Source organism: Pan paniscus, chromosome 3 (genome assembly GCF_029289425.2).
Source record: "Pan paniscus chromosome 3, NHGRI_mPanPan1-v2.0_pri, whole genome shotgun sequence".
Classification (NCBI taxonomy): domain Eukaryota; kingdom Metazoa; phylum Chordata; class Mammalia; order Primates; family Hominidae; genus Pan; species Pan paniscus.
In genome coordinates, this window is record NC_073252.2 from 127,072,345 (window position 1) to 127,084,743 (window position 12,399).

At 38.3% G+C, this 12,399-nt stretch overlaps 1 long non-coding RNA gene across 1 annotated transcript; it reads right to left on the reverse strand.

The window, feature by feature from the left end:
- Positions 1–6,581: 6,581 nt before the first annotated feature.
- LOC117979883 (uncharacterized) lies at positions 6,582–10,507 on the reverse strand. The gene is made up of 3 exons (XR_004670934.2): positions 10,327–10,507; positions 8,771–8,896; positions 6,582–7,156 (listed from the first exon to the last, which is right to left on the reverse strand). It is a non-coding gene; the product is annotated as an uncharacterized LOC117979883 (long non-coding RNA).
- Positions 10,508–12,399: the final 1,892 nt, after the last annotated feature.

Consider the following 12,399-nt stretch of genomic DNA (forward strand, 5'->3'; position numbering starts at 1 on the left):
AACACCAGGACACAGGGAGGGGAACATCACACACCAGGGCCTCTTGTGGGGAGGAAACTTAGAGGACAGGTCAATAGGTGCAGCAAACCACCATGGCACAGGTATACCTATGTAACAACCAGCACGTTCTGTACATGTATTCCCCCCGCCTTTTTTGGAAGAAAAAATATTGTTTACAGAAAAAAGTGTCTGTGCCACTTTGCCTTTCTATCAACAAGGCATGAGGATTTCAGTTTCTTGGCAGCATCAGTGACATTTTTCATTTTAATTATTCTAGTGGATGTGTAGTAGCACCTCATTGTGGGTTAAATTTGTTTTTCCTAATGATCAATGATGTTTAGCCTATCATGTGCTTGTGGGCCATTCATACATTTTCTTTTGTAAAATGTATGTTTAAATCTTTTACAGAATTAAAGAATTGAGTTATATTCTTATGAGTTATAAAAGGTTTTTTAAAAAGTATAAATATATATTCTGAATGAAAGTTCTCATATATATATAACTCTTTCTATATATATATACACATATATAAGAGTATATATATGTGTTTTACTAATAAAGTTTTCTAATCTGTGGCTTGCCTTTTAATTCTATTAATAGAAACCCATAGGCTGGGCATGGTGGCTCATGCCTGTAATCCCAGCATTTTGGGAGGCCCAGGCAGGTGGATTACCTGAGGTCAGGAGTTCAAGACCAGTCTGGCCAACATGGTGAAACCCCATCTCTACTAAAAATACAAAAATTAGCCAGGCATGCTGGCACACACCTGTAATCCCAGCTACTCTGGAGGCTGAGGCAGGAGAATTGCTTGAGCCCAGGAGGCGGAGGTTGCAGAGCCAAGGTCATGCCACTGTACTCCAGCCTGGCCAACAGAGTAAGACTAAAACAAACAAACAAACAAACAAACAAACAAACAAAACCCATGAGCTAAAGTGCTTAATTTTGGTGAAGTCTAATTTTTCTTTTTTTTTTCTTTTATGGCTAGTGTTTGTTATGTGCTGCATAAAAATATTTGCCTAATCCAAGGTCAGAAAAGTTTCTCCAATGTTTCCCCTTAGGTGTCCTAGAATTTTATAGTTCTATTTCTTATACTTAGGACTGTAATCCATTTTGAATTAATATTTGTATATGGTGTAAGAAATCAGTCAAGGGTTTTAAAAAATATATGGATATATAGTAATTTTATAACTATAAAAAGTAAGAAGTAAAAGACTCTTTTCCCTGTAGAATTAATTTGGTAGCTGTAAAAAAATCAATTGACCATATAAGTGTGAGTCTATTTCTGTACTCTAATGTCTATTTTTATATCATTACTATACTGTCTTGATTAATGTAGGTTTAAGTCTTAAAATCAGCTTATATATGTTTTCTACTTTATTTTTTTTATAAAATTGTCTTGGTTATTCCAGGTATTTGCATTGTCATATATTTTTAGAATTGACTTGCCAATTTCTCCCAAAAGCCTATGAGAATTTTGATTGCAATTGAATTGCAAGTTGAGCTATTGATCAACTTGGGGAGAATGGCCATCTTAACAGTATTGAATCTTTTAATTAATGAACATTGAATATCTCCATTTTTAAAGATGTTTTAAATTTTTTTCTTGGCAATCTTTAGTTTTCATTGTACAGGTCTTGCATGTCATTTGTGAGGCATTTTATTTTTTCTTTAAATTGTTTTGCTAAATGTTTTATTGAGGCTATTAGAGATGGAATTCTTTTAAAATTTCAAGTTCAGATTGTTTGCTGCTAGTATATATAAATCTACAACTGATTTGTATATATTGATCTATTATGACCTTGTGAGAAGGAGCCTTGCTCTGTCACCCAGGCTAGAGTGCAGTGGTGCGATCTCAGCTCACTGCAACCTCCGCCTCCCGGGTTCAAGCAATTCTCCTGCCTCAGCCTCCCAAGTAGCTGGGGTTACAGGCACATGACACCATGCCTGGCTAGTTTTTGTACTTTTTTAGTAGAGACAGGGTTTCACCATGTTGGCCAGGCTGGTCTCGAACTCCTGACCTTGTGATCTGCCCCCCCCCCCCCGCCCCCGCCCTTGGCCTCCCAAAGTGCTGGGATTACAGGTGTGAGCCACCGCACCCTGCCTATGTTGTAGATTTCTTAGAATTATCTGCATACAAGACCATGTTGGCAAAAAAAAGAACATTTTTCTTTTCTAATTTGCATGTCGTTTGTTTCTTTTCGTTGTCTTATTGCACTGGCTTCGATATTTAGTACAAGGTTAAAAAAAGTGAGGTATCCTTATCTTCTTTTTCTCATATTAGGCTAAAAGCACTCCACTATGCTGCTAATTATGATGCTAGCTGCAGGTTTTTCATAAACGCTCTTTATTAGGTTGAGGACATTCCCTTTCATTTTTAGTTTACTAAGACTTTTTATTGTGAATATGTATAATATGTTGCTGGATTCAGTTTGCTGAAATTTTGCTAAGGATATTTGCATCAATTTTTATGAAGATTTTATCAAGAATATGGGTTGTAGTTTTCCATTATGATGTCTTTGTTGGAGTAATGCTGGCCTAATAAAATGAATTGGAATTTTTCTTTTCTTGTCTATTTCCTGCATTTTTTGGTAGGATTCTTACAATTTCTTTTTTAAATATTTGGTAGAATTAATCAATATAGTCATTTGGGCCTGATGCTTTCTTTAAAGGAGGATTTTTAAAGAGTTATGAATTCAATTTATTTCACTTTATATAACTCCATTTAGAGTTTAAAAACTTTTAAAAAGTGACCATTAGCAGTATGTGACATTCGTTACTAACATTAGTAACATTAGACTTTCAAGGAGTTTGTCTATTTTATTTACATTGTCAGATTGATTCATGCAACATTGTCCATCACATTCTCATAATCATTTTGATTTTCATAATGTCAGTAGTAATGTTGCCTTTATCATTCCGGATATTGCTAATTTAAATCTCCTTTTTCTGTTCTTTGTCAGTCTATGTAAATGTTTATTCCCTTTATTGATATTTTAAAAGACTCAGCTTTTAGTTTCATTGATTTTTTTCTATTGCTTATCTTTTCTCCATTTCACTAATTTCCATTCGGATCTTTATTATTAACCTCCTTCTACATAATTTATGTTTAATGTTGTCTCCTCCTCCTCCTCCTGGTCCTTCTCCTTCTTCTCCTCCTCCTCCTCCTCCTTCTTCTTCTCTGCTTAAGGTAGAAGCTTCGATAATTGACTTGAGGCCTTTCCTCTTTTTTAGTATAAGTGTTTAGTACTATAAAGTTTCCTTTAAGCACTGCTTTAGATATAGCCTACAAATCTTGATATGTTGTGTTTTTATATTGGTTCAGTTTAAAACATTTTCTAAATTTCTCTGTTTTTTTTTTTCTTTGACTCACAGGTGATTTAGAGGTGCGTTAATTTATACTCATTTGGGGTTTTCCAGCATTTCTTTCTGTGACTGATTTCTAATGCTATTTTGGTCAGAAAACTTACTCTGTATGATTCCAATGCCTTAAAATTATTGAAACTTATTTATTGCCAGCATGATTTATCCTGGTGAATATCGTATTTGCTCTTGAAAGGAATGTGTCTTCTGTTGTTGGGTAGAGTGTTCTATAGATGTCAAATTGTTTGGTAGGGTTTTTCAATTCTTTTACATTCTTTATATATTCAAGCTGCATGTGGGCTGAGGCGTGCATTCAAAGGCACAACATATTTACACATCTCCTCAGGCTTTTCATATTTGCCAGGCTCCCTGAAGGTGTCCTGCGTTCATGCTTAGTATAGAAGTTATCTAGGGATGTTTGGGGAATTTGTTATATCAGTACTTCTGTGACTCTTTCACTTCCCACATCTCACAGTTAAATTTTTAGTTGTTCTCTTGCCTGCCCTGAACTGGGTCTACCACCCTGATAAATAAAGATAAAGGTGTTTTTTAGTGTGAGCTGCATTGGATTGAAATGGCCTCTGGCAAGAAGGCTACCCACTCACAGCTGAGTAGCGCTTTGTTATGAGTAAACAATTCTGAGGTTGTTCCTTGCCTTCGATTGTTTTCCAGTACCCATACATTGTTATTTTTAATAATGTTGCCCACTTTAGTACTTGATTCACATGGAATAGAAAAACCCAATCTTCTTATGCCACCATTACCACAAGTAGATTTCTATTCCTTCCCTTAGAAACATTCTATTTTCTGAGCTGTCATGACAGAATATCTTGTAACTTTTCTGGCTATTCTTTCTTTAAGTTTCCCTTAAATATTAGAATGTTTTAGTATTTAGGATAAGCCACCTTTTAAAAGGCATAGGTTTTTTTTTTGTCTTCTTATATCATACATTCCTCTTAGGTGATCTCATTTATTCATACAGCTTTAATTGCCACTATATATTACTTCTAAAATTTGTATCTCCAGCCTAGACTTTTTCTTTGAGCTCCAGGCACTTATATTTATCAAATTATCCTTTATCTTTATTTATCTCTTTTATTGGCAACTCAAAAACAAGTCCCAAACAGAATGCAATCTTTTCTCTCTAACCTGCTCTTCCTGTAGGATTTTTTTATCTTACTAATAATGTCATCATCCACCAATTTTCCTGGTATGTCCTTAGTATATCCATCCATTCCTCTCCCTACACCTCCGTAAATAACCAATCGTCAAGTACTGCTAACTTCCTCTCCTATCTCTGGAATATGACCACACATGTTCATTGCCACTGTCATCATATGAATCTAAACTATCAACTTGAAGTACTTAAAAGCTTATTTATTTATTTTTGAGACAGGGTCTCACTTTGTTATCCAGGCTGGAGTGCAGTGGAGCAATCACGGCTCACTGCAGCCTCTACCTCCCGGGGCTCAAGGGATCCTCCCACCTCAGCCTCCCAAGTAGCTGGGACTACAAGCATGCACCACCACACCCAGCTAATTTTTGTATTTTTTGTAGAGACGGGGTTTTGCCATGTTGCCCAGGCTGGTCTTGAACTCCTGGGCTCAAGCAATGTGCCCACCTCAGCTTCCCAAAGTGCTGGAATTAACAGATGTGAGCCACTGTGCCTGGCTACCTCCTTATTTTTTTCTACAGTCTTGTTGGGTCATCTTTTAAAGAGATACATCTTGTTATCACCTTTCCTGAAAACATTTCTATATTTTTCTTGTGCTTTTAGGATGAAAAGTGAACCACTCCACATGGCCTATAGGACTCTCCATGATCTGGTCTTTCCTGACCACTCCAGGGTCACATCATGCCACCCTCTGCTTCACCCTGGCACAAGGCAAAGGGTCTTCTTTCAGTTCCTCAAATATGGATCTTCCCTAACTCCCTGAAACAACCCTATTATATGCATTTGAGTACACTGTATCTCTTTACGGCTTCTAGTGCATTTATCATGTATTTATTTGTTTAAGAAGTTCCCTACATAGCTGTAGGCTCTATACCCAAGGTCCTGTGTCTGTTTTGCTCGCCAATGTATCAACAATATCTAAGGGAATATCAAGCACAAATTAGTCTCCCAGTAAAATTTGCTTAATGAATAAATGAATGCAAAAGAATACAGTTTTGTACTTACTGGTCTTACTGCATCTGTGTATTATTTCTGATTCACCCTATGTCCAGTAGTATTAGAGAATCATAGGATCACACAATCAGGCCAGTTCAAAGATCATAGAACTAACACAGGGCGAATTCTTTCAGCGTTCCCTCCTCTAAACTGCCACTTGACTGCAGACCGTTCTCTCTATGCTTAACTCAGCTCCTCACCTTTTTCTCATCTCTTTTCTGTATTTTAGGACTATTAGTTGGGGTTGGGTAGGAAGCTATTGGAATAGTGGAAAGAATTTCCATTATGTGGAAACGTCTGCCATGTATTTATTAACAATTTTCCTTAATGTTTTGTTCTGTTTAGACACAATGCAATTTTCATTGTGTTCAATATGGAAGTTTCTCTCTTTAAGGCTTAATATATGGTATTAGCTACAAAATAGGTAAAACGTACAGGCTCTGACACCAGCATATCCCACTTACTAGCTATGTGACCTTTAGCAAGTTTCCAAACCTTTCTATAGTTTTCTCACCTATAAGACGATGTAAATGATAGTACCTACTACATAGAATATGAAGAACTTAGAAGAATGTTTGGCACTGATTAAATACTTAATAATTGTTAGCTTCTATCTGATATCTGGATGTCAACTTAGTTTTTCTTGCCATACCTCTCATTTTTCCTCCCAAATTATAGACCTAATTGTTACTTAATTGTACAGAACCAGAAATCTTGGGGGATGGGAATTCATATCTTAATTCCTCAATTAAATTCTCCATTTCCAGAAAGTAGGAACCATGCCCTATCTCATAAAAAGTATTCAGTAAGTGTTTGTGAATGGGCTTTCTTTAAAGGTATTATCTAATTCTGACTTTCCACTCAAGCTGTCTTTCCCTTAATTAGTTTAAATCAGTGTATTTGTTGTGTCCCATCAGAAACCCCCATTGTTTCTACCAGAGCAGGCTAATGTCAGAGATCATACCTTTTTAATTAGCAGTAATTGAGGCAATTAGTTACCATTAGTAAGCAAGGCAAACACAGAATAAGCCAACTTTGGACCTATGGGCTTTTTAAAGTCTGTGGTTGCTGGGACTTGCTGAAAATCCACTTATTAAAACGTTTAATATATCAAGTACCATGAGACTGCTTTGCCCTCAAAGCAAGGCCAAACAAAACAAAACAAAACATAGAAAAAGGAGTCGTCAGCATCACACAGGGTCACCAGCTGCTGTGGATACCTTTCAATCAGTTGGAGTTAGGAACTAATAGCGCAGCATACAGTTGATAGAGGTGAATAAAAATTAAGTCAATTGACTGAACTATTTTAACAGGTGTCAGGGTACAAAAAAACACCAAAACCAAAAATCCTTAACTTGGTGTGCTGACATCTGTAGGACAGTCAGCTGAAGTCAAGTGTGCTTTCTTGGGCGTTGGTCAGTAAGCTGATCCATATTTGAAGGAAATTTTCCATTTCTCTAATTGGTTGATGTCATTCAGACAGTACCTACTTTAGTTTTCTTGCTGCTGCTCACTCTTATTCCCAGCTGGAAGCACTCACATCAGAGGCTGGAAAGAGGAATGCTAGAAAGGCTTTGCTTGGTTTTCTGTGGTCTTCCCACCTTCATTTCTCCATGGGGAGCAATGCTGATTGAGAAAGAAAGGGACAGTGCATTCGTCAGAATCGCAGCTGCTTTAATCAGTGCCAAGAGCTCATAAGATCCGAGAACAACTCCCCAGCCTTTATTTTTCCTTATGTGGTATTTACCATGTTGTCTTTCTGATATTAGGGGAAAAATCAACCCCTTTTCCCTTTTCTTTCGTAATTCAATTCTGAAAAGTTACTTATTTTTATTTTTCAAATTTTCTTGAACTCTATTTGCATGACTAACTTGAGTTGTAGTTTTTAAAAAATTCTGCATCCCCCCTCCCTATGGCCATTCAGTTTTCTCTTGCACTCTATTTAAATATATTTCCAGAGAATGTGATAAGGCTGGTCAAAAAGTAGATAATTTGTAATCACTAACTTCAAGTAAATCATGGAAGATTAACTTTATCTTTCTATAAAAGATGGAATAGTGTGTGAAATGGGCAATTTGAATATTTTCAGGATAGAGGATTCTTGCCTTACTTGATTGCTTTAAACCAATTGGAGAGATAAAAAACACTGAACACTTGCTCTCCCCAGCTCTTCTCCTACCAGGCACTCTCTCTCTTTTATAGAGCTCACATTGACAACATAATGAACGCACCGCACAGCTGTCAAAGGAAATGTTTGAGCACTTGTGAAATTACAGGCTGCTGCAGAAATGACTTAAGCATGCCATTACCTCTTGCTGCATTTAGAACAAATAAGCCACCTGCCCTTTAGGTATTATCTGATCTGTTTGAATAGACTACTATATAGACCCACATAGAAGACTGCAAACGTTTTCTTCTACAATTCTGCTCAAAGAACTGCAGCTTCAGCATCTCGCACTCCGTTTTCTCAATGCCTTCCTCTCCAGCTCCAGCTTTTGCATACATTATATAAACAGTCACACGTCTAGTCTCCTGCGCTAAAGGAAGCCTCATTTTTGTGATCACAGCTACTTAGCCTTGGGCTGCTGTACCTGAGAGCTGTGTTCACCTGACTTCAAAACCCTGTGTACTCTCTTACCTCTAAAGCAAATTGTGTGATCATGAATCCACCTCACAACTAAAATCCCTTTTCCAGCAGACATGGATTGAGTGTCAGAAATGTTCTCTGATTGTATCATCAATCTGAAACGGATAAATTAACTAAGTTATGATGGCTGCCTTACCATAGCTATTATCTCCTCAGCAAGGAAGAGCCTTTTAGCTTCGTGCCCTCAGGAGCACTACCCTTGCCTCTCTATGCTCTTGGACATCACTGTGGTTCAAGGGCATTTAGTGCCTCCTGCACCTGACACATGACACTGAGGAAGTCAAGAAAATTTAGGTAAAGAGCTTATTTGCCAAGGTATGGGCAGGCTGTTGACAAACCATCAGGGATAATGTGGTATTATTAGAGGTGGCCACTACTGCTACCCTTAGGCCTGAAGGGGTGAGGGGAGAGAACAGCTCCTGGACTTTAGAGAGAGATGGGGGGTGGGCTTGGAGGGGGCCCGCTGACAGGAGCCATGACCTTCTATTGGGACAGGACACAGCCACCCAAGGTAACCTTGCAGGGAGGGAACTGAGGAAATATGTACCTGAGCTTACTCTCCTCCTTCTCCCGGATCTCCTGTGGGTCCTTACCTTTGGTTGAACATTAGAGGAAACTAGAGGAGGAGAGTTGGTGAGGCAGTCAGTCTTTCAGGAGAGACAGCAGGTACGGGAGACAGGAAAGCGACTCTGCGGGCGTGCAGAAGATGTTCAGCTCACCTTCTGAGGGGAATAAATATCTCATCCTAATGTTTTGTTCCATAGTTACCTCCCCCAATTCCCATTTATCTTTTAAACTGCAGCCAAAGTATTATTCTTAGAGCACAGCTGATTGTATCACATCCTTACTGAAAGACTTTTAATGGCCCATTCCATAGAGCATAAAGTTCAAAATCTTTATCATGGAATTCAAGGCCACGCAAATCTCCTTTCCAATTAACTTGTGAGCCTTTGCCAACCACCTCCCTTCTACCCCAATCTATTTCCTTAAGCTGATAGTGTCCCAGGCTTTCCCCTCACCCGGTTCCTTTGTTCACTCTCTTCCCCTCATTTAGATTGCTCTTAACTAACTCCTGATAAATTCTTCCTTCCTCTTTAAGGTTGTTCTCAACACATCACGTTTTCGTGAAGCTGCCTTCTATCATCCTAGTCAGAAATAATCTTTCCTGCCAATATACTGCTATGACATTTTTATTTGTTATTTTTCCTGAGACATTATAACACATTGTCTTATTATTAATTTTGGACATCTGAACATGCCTGTTGTTAGAATATGAACTGTGCATCCCTCGCTTTGTGGCACTGGGTCTGATTAGAAAGAATTTCCATTCACATGGGTAGAATTTTACTGGATTGGGATATACCAGGAGGGGCCAGAGATGGATAGGATTCATGGGTGAGGACAGGTCGTGTCTGAGTAGGAATATAGATGGAAGGGCAAGAAGTGCTATTATTCTCAGGGGTGAATGAAGATCTGAATACAGGAAAAAAAGCTGAAAAGGAATCAGCTGCTAGAACAGTTCTGGAAACAGTGAGTGTTAGGGTGGAAATAATGTGAATGGGTACAACTCCCTGACCAGGAACTGAGTTGTGAGGTCCAGAGCTATGCTGAGGGGTTCTGATCACCTGCGGCATTGTCTCTCTGGCTGGCTGTACTGAAAGGGGTTGCTGGGTCAGTTCATAACCATGAGTTCTTCGAAGGCAGGAGCCATGTTTTATTCATCTTTGTAATTATTTGTCTCTCCTCCCCTTTGGTCCCCTTAACGTAGTGTCTGGAACTTAGCAGGTACACTAAATATGTTTGTTGAAATGACTGGAAGTCAGCAGATTTTATTTATATAAAAATATTGTATGGAATGTAAAAAGATATGTGTATACATAATGATGATATTTTAGGAACAGTTAAAAGATAGTCTGCTCTAAATATTTTTAAAAGTGCATCTTTTCTACGTTCAGCATAGGCTGTTGTGCTGACCCCAGGTAAACTTGATTTCAATAATGTCTGCATAACCCGGGTGCATTGGATACCTGACATGTATATCTGAAGATCAGGAGGTACTCTGAAAATAAAGACCAGCAATGAAGAAGCCAAGAGGTGTTCACTTAGCCATGATGGACTAGTATTAGGAGGGGTTATTGGAGGCCCATACCCATTTACATGTATATTGCAGTCCTCCAAGTATACTGATAGATGACGTTTTATTCCAATGAAAAGGGCTTGTTCTGCTAAGTGACTGGCTTTATGTGATCAGCTATTGCTGCATCATATCCCGTGCTGAAGGCAATCTGCTTTTGTCAGTTGACATTTTCCAATTATTTCCTAGCACTTTTTTTCCCTCTGTATCTGTTGAGACAAAATCAAAGTTTAAAAAACATGCAGAATTCATAGCTCATAGTAAAAACAGACTGTAATACGCTGAGAACTTGAAGCTTTCATCTAGCCTGTCAGGAAAAACCCTCCAATTCTAATTTGAATTAGGCCAGAGATGCACAGAATAATTTGAGTAGCTGCTGGTTAATGAGCTGTGGTTTACAGGTTGGGCCACTGCATGCTTCCTCTGGAGTACATTGCCGGCTAAGTAATCCACTCTCATTATAACCGCAGCCTAAGGAGCAGCCCATTTGGAGGCAATGTAATGATGTGATGTTATATATCACAAAAATTAGAGGGACAGAACAATAACTGGTAGGTCATCTTGACTCTCCCCTGCCAGGGCAGGCTTGTTCACCACACTGCTTCCTTGAGTGCTTTTGTCCAGTCCTGTTTTAAATGACCCAGGCAATGGAGCTCAAGCCTTTTCCCTTGAGAGGCCATTTGGCAGTCTAATAGGCTTTGCTGTTAGCAAACTCTTCCTTGATGTGCTGCCTAAGTTTTCCTTTGCTCAATTTCATCTCATTACTGCTGTTATTCTGCTTTTGTGCACCCCAAACGATCCCTCTTTCTCCTGCATGTTTACCGCTTCCTTCTGCTCATAAACGCTTTCCCATACCTCTTAGTCATTGTCTGGCCACAGAATGTCTGCCACGGTCTTTAAACACTTTTGCTCGTCCTCCATCCACATTTGTGATTCCCTTCTGAGCTCTTCCCTCTTTGATCAAAACTTTCCTGATTTGTAAGGGCTGGAAGAGCACATCATATTTCATGCTAGATGATGTTTCCTAAGGGCAACATCAGGGCGTTCTTCCCCTACTCTGTGACAGATGCATTTGTGTACACAGCCTAAAATTGCATTGCCTCTCTTTGCTGCCAAAGCACACTGAGAAAGTTGAGGTCTGATGTACTATCAGGGCTCACAATCTGCTGAACAAGAGAGAAGAGTTACTCACCTGGCGCTGGTGATTGTACATGTGCATTTGGCCATTTTTCTTTTCGAAAGACTCTGCTTTAGGCTCTTGGCTTGATTAAAGTTTGATTAAGGACTGAAGAAAAAAAACAAATTGCCCAAATAACAACATTAAACATAATAATACCTTGTTCTTTGGACCAGAGTATTCATTTTTTTTTTACCCTATAATTGCAGTGCGATGACGGTAAAGTGGTAAGCTCAAACTTTACTAGTTCCCCTTCATGAAGGGAATGAAGCACATGATGTTGATAAAGAGATCCTTTTTTTTTAAAAAAAAGTTGCAATTTCTCAGTTTGAAGGGGCTGGCAAATGAGAAAAAACAGAAGTGAGAAATTATTAAACTTCTCCTTCCTTTTGCTCTTCAAAGATGAGTTCATGCATATGTATAAAGGCCAGATTTCAGCTTAAAAGATTCTCTAAAATATTTTGCTGAACTTAAATTATATTTAATGGAATGCCAATATATGTTCAATAAAATAATACTTTTTACAACATCATGTGATGGATATTGTGTAGGTATGTTAGTTATCTAAAATACTTCCTCCAGTAATCATAACATAATGAGGCAAAAGCTATTTGTTATTTGTTGCTATTTGTGATTCAAATTTTTTTTTTTTTGGTCTTGAAATACAGATGGCTTGTTTGCTCAATATGAGTCAACTTACTTTGGGGATTGTATCCTAGATTGCTTCTGTTCCTTCATCATTTGCAGTGACATGGCTTCATTTGAAATAATGGTCAGGAGAAATACTGTGCTTTCTTCCTGCTTTATCTTAGCTCACCGTGTATCAGGTAGGCAAATATTGTGTTGACACATCCATCCTCTGCAGAGTTATGCTGCAGGAAGAGTTGCTACAACACAGGAAGTATGACTGA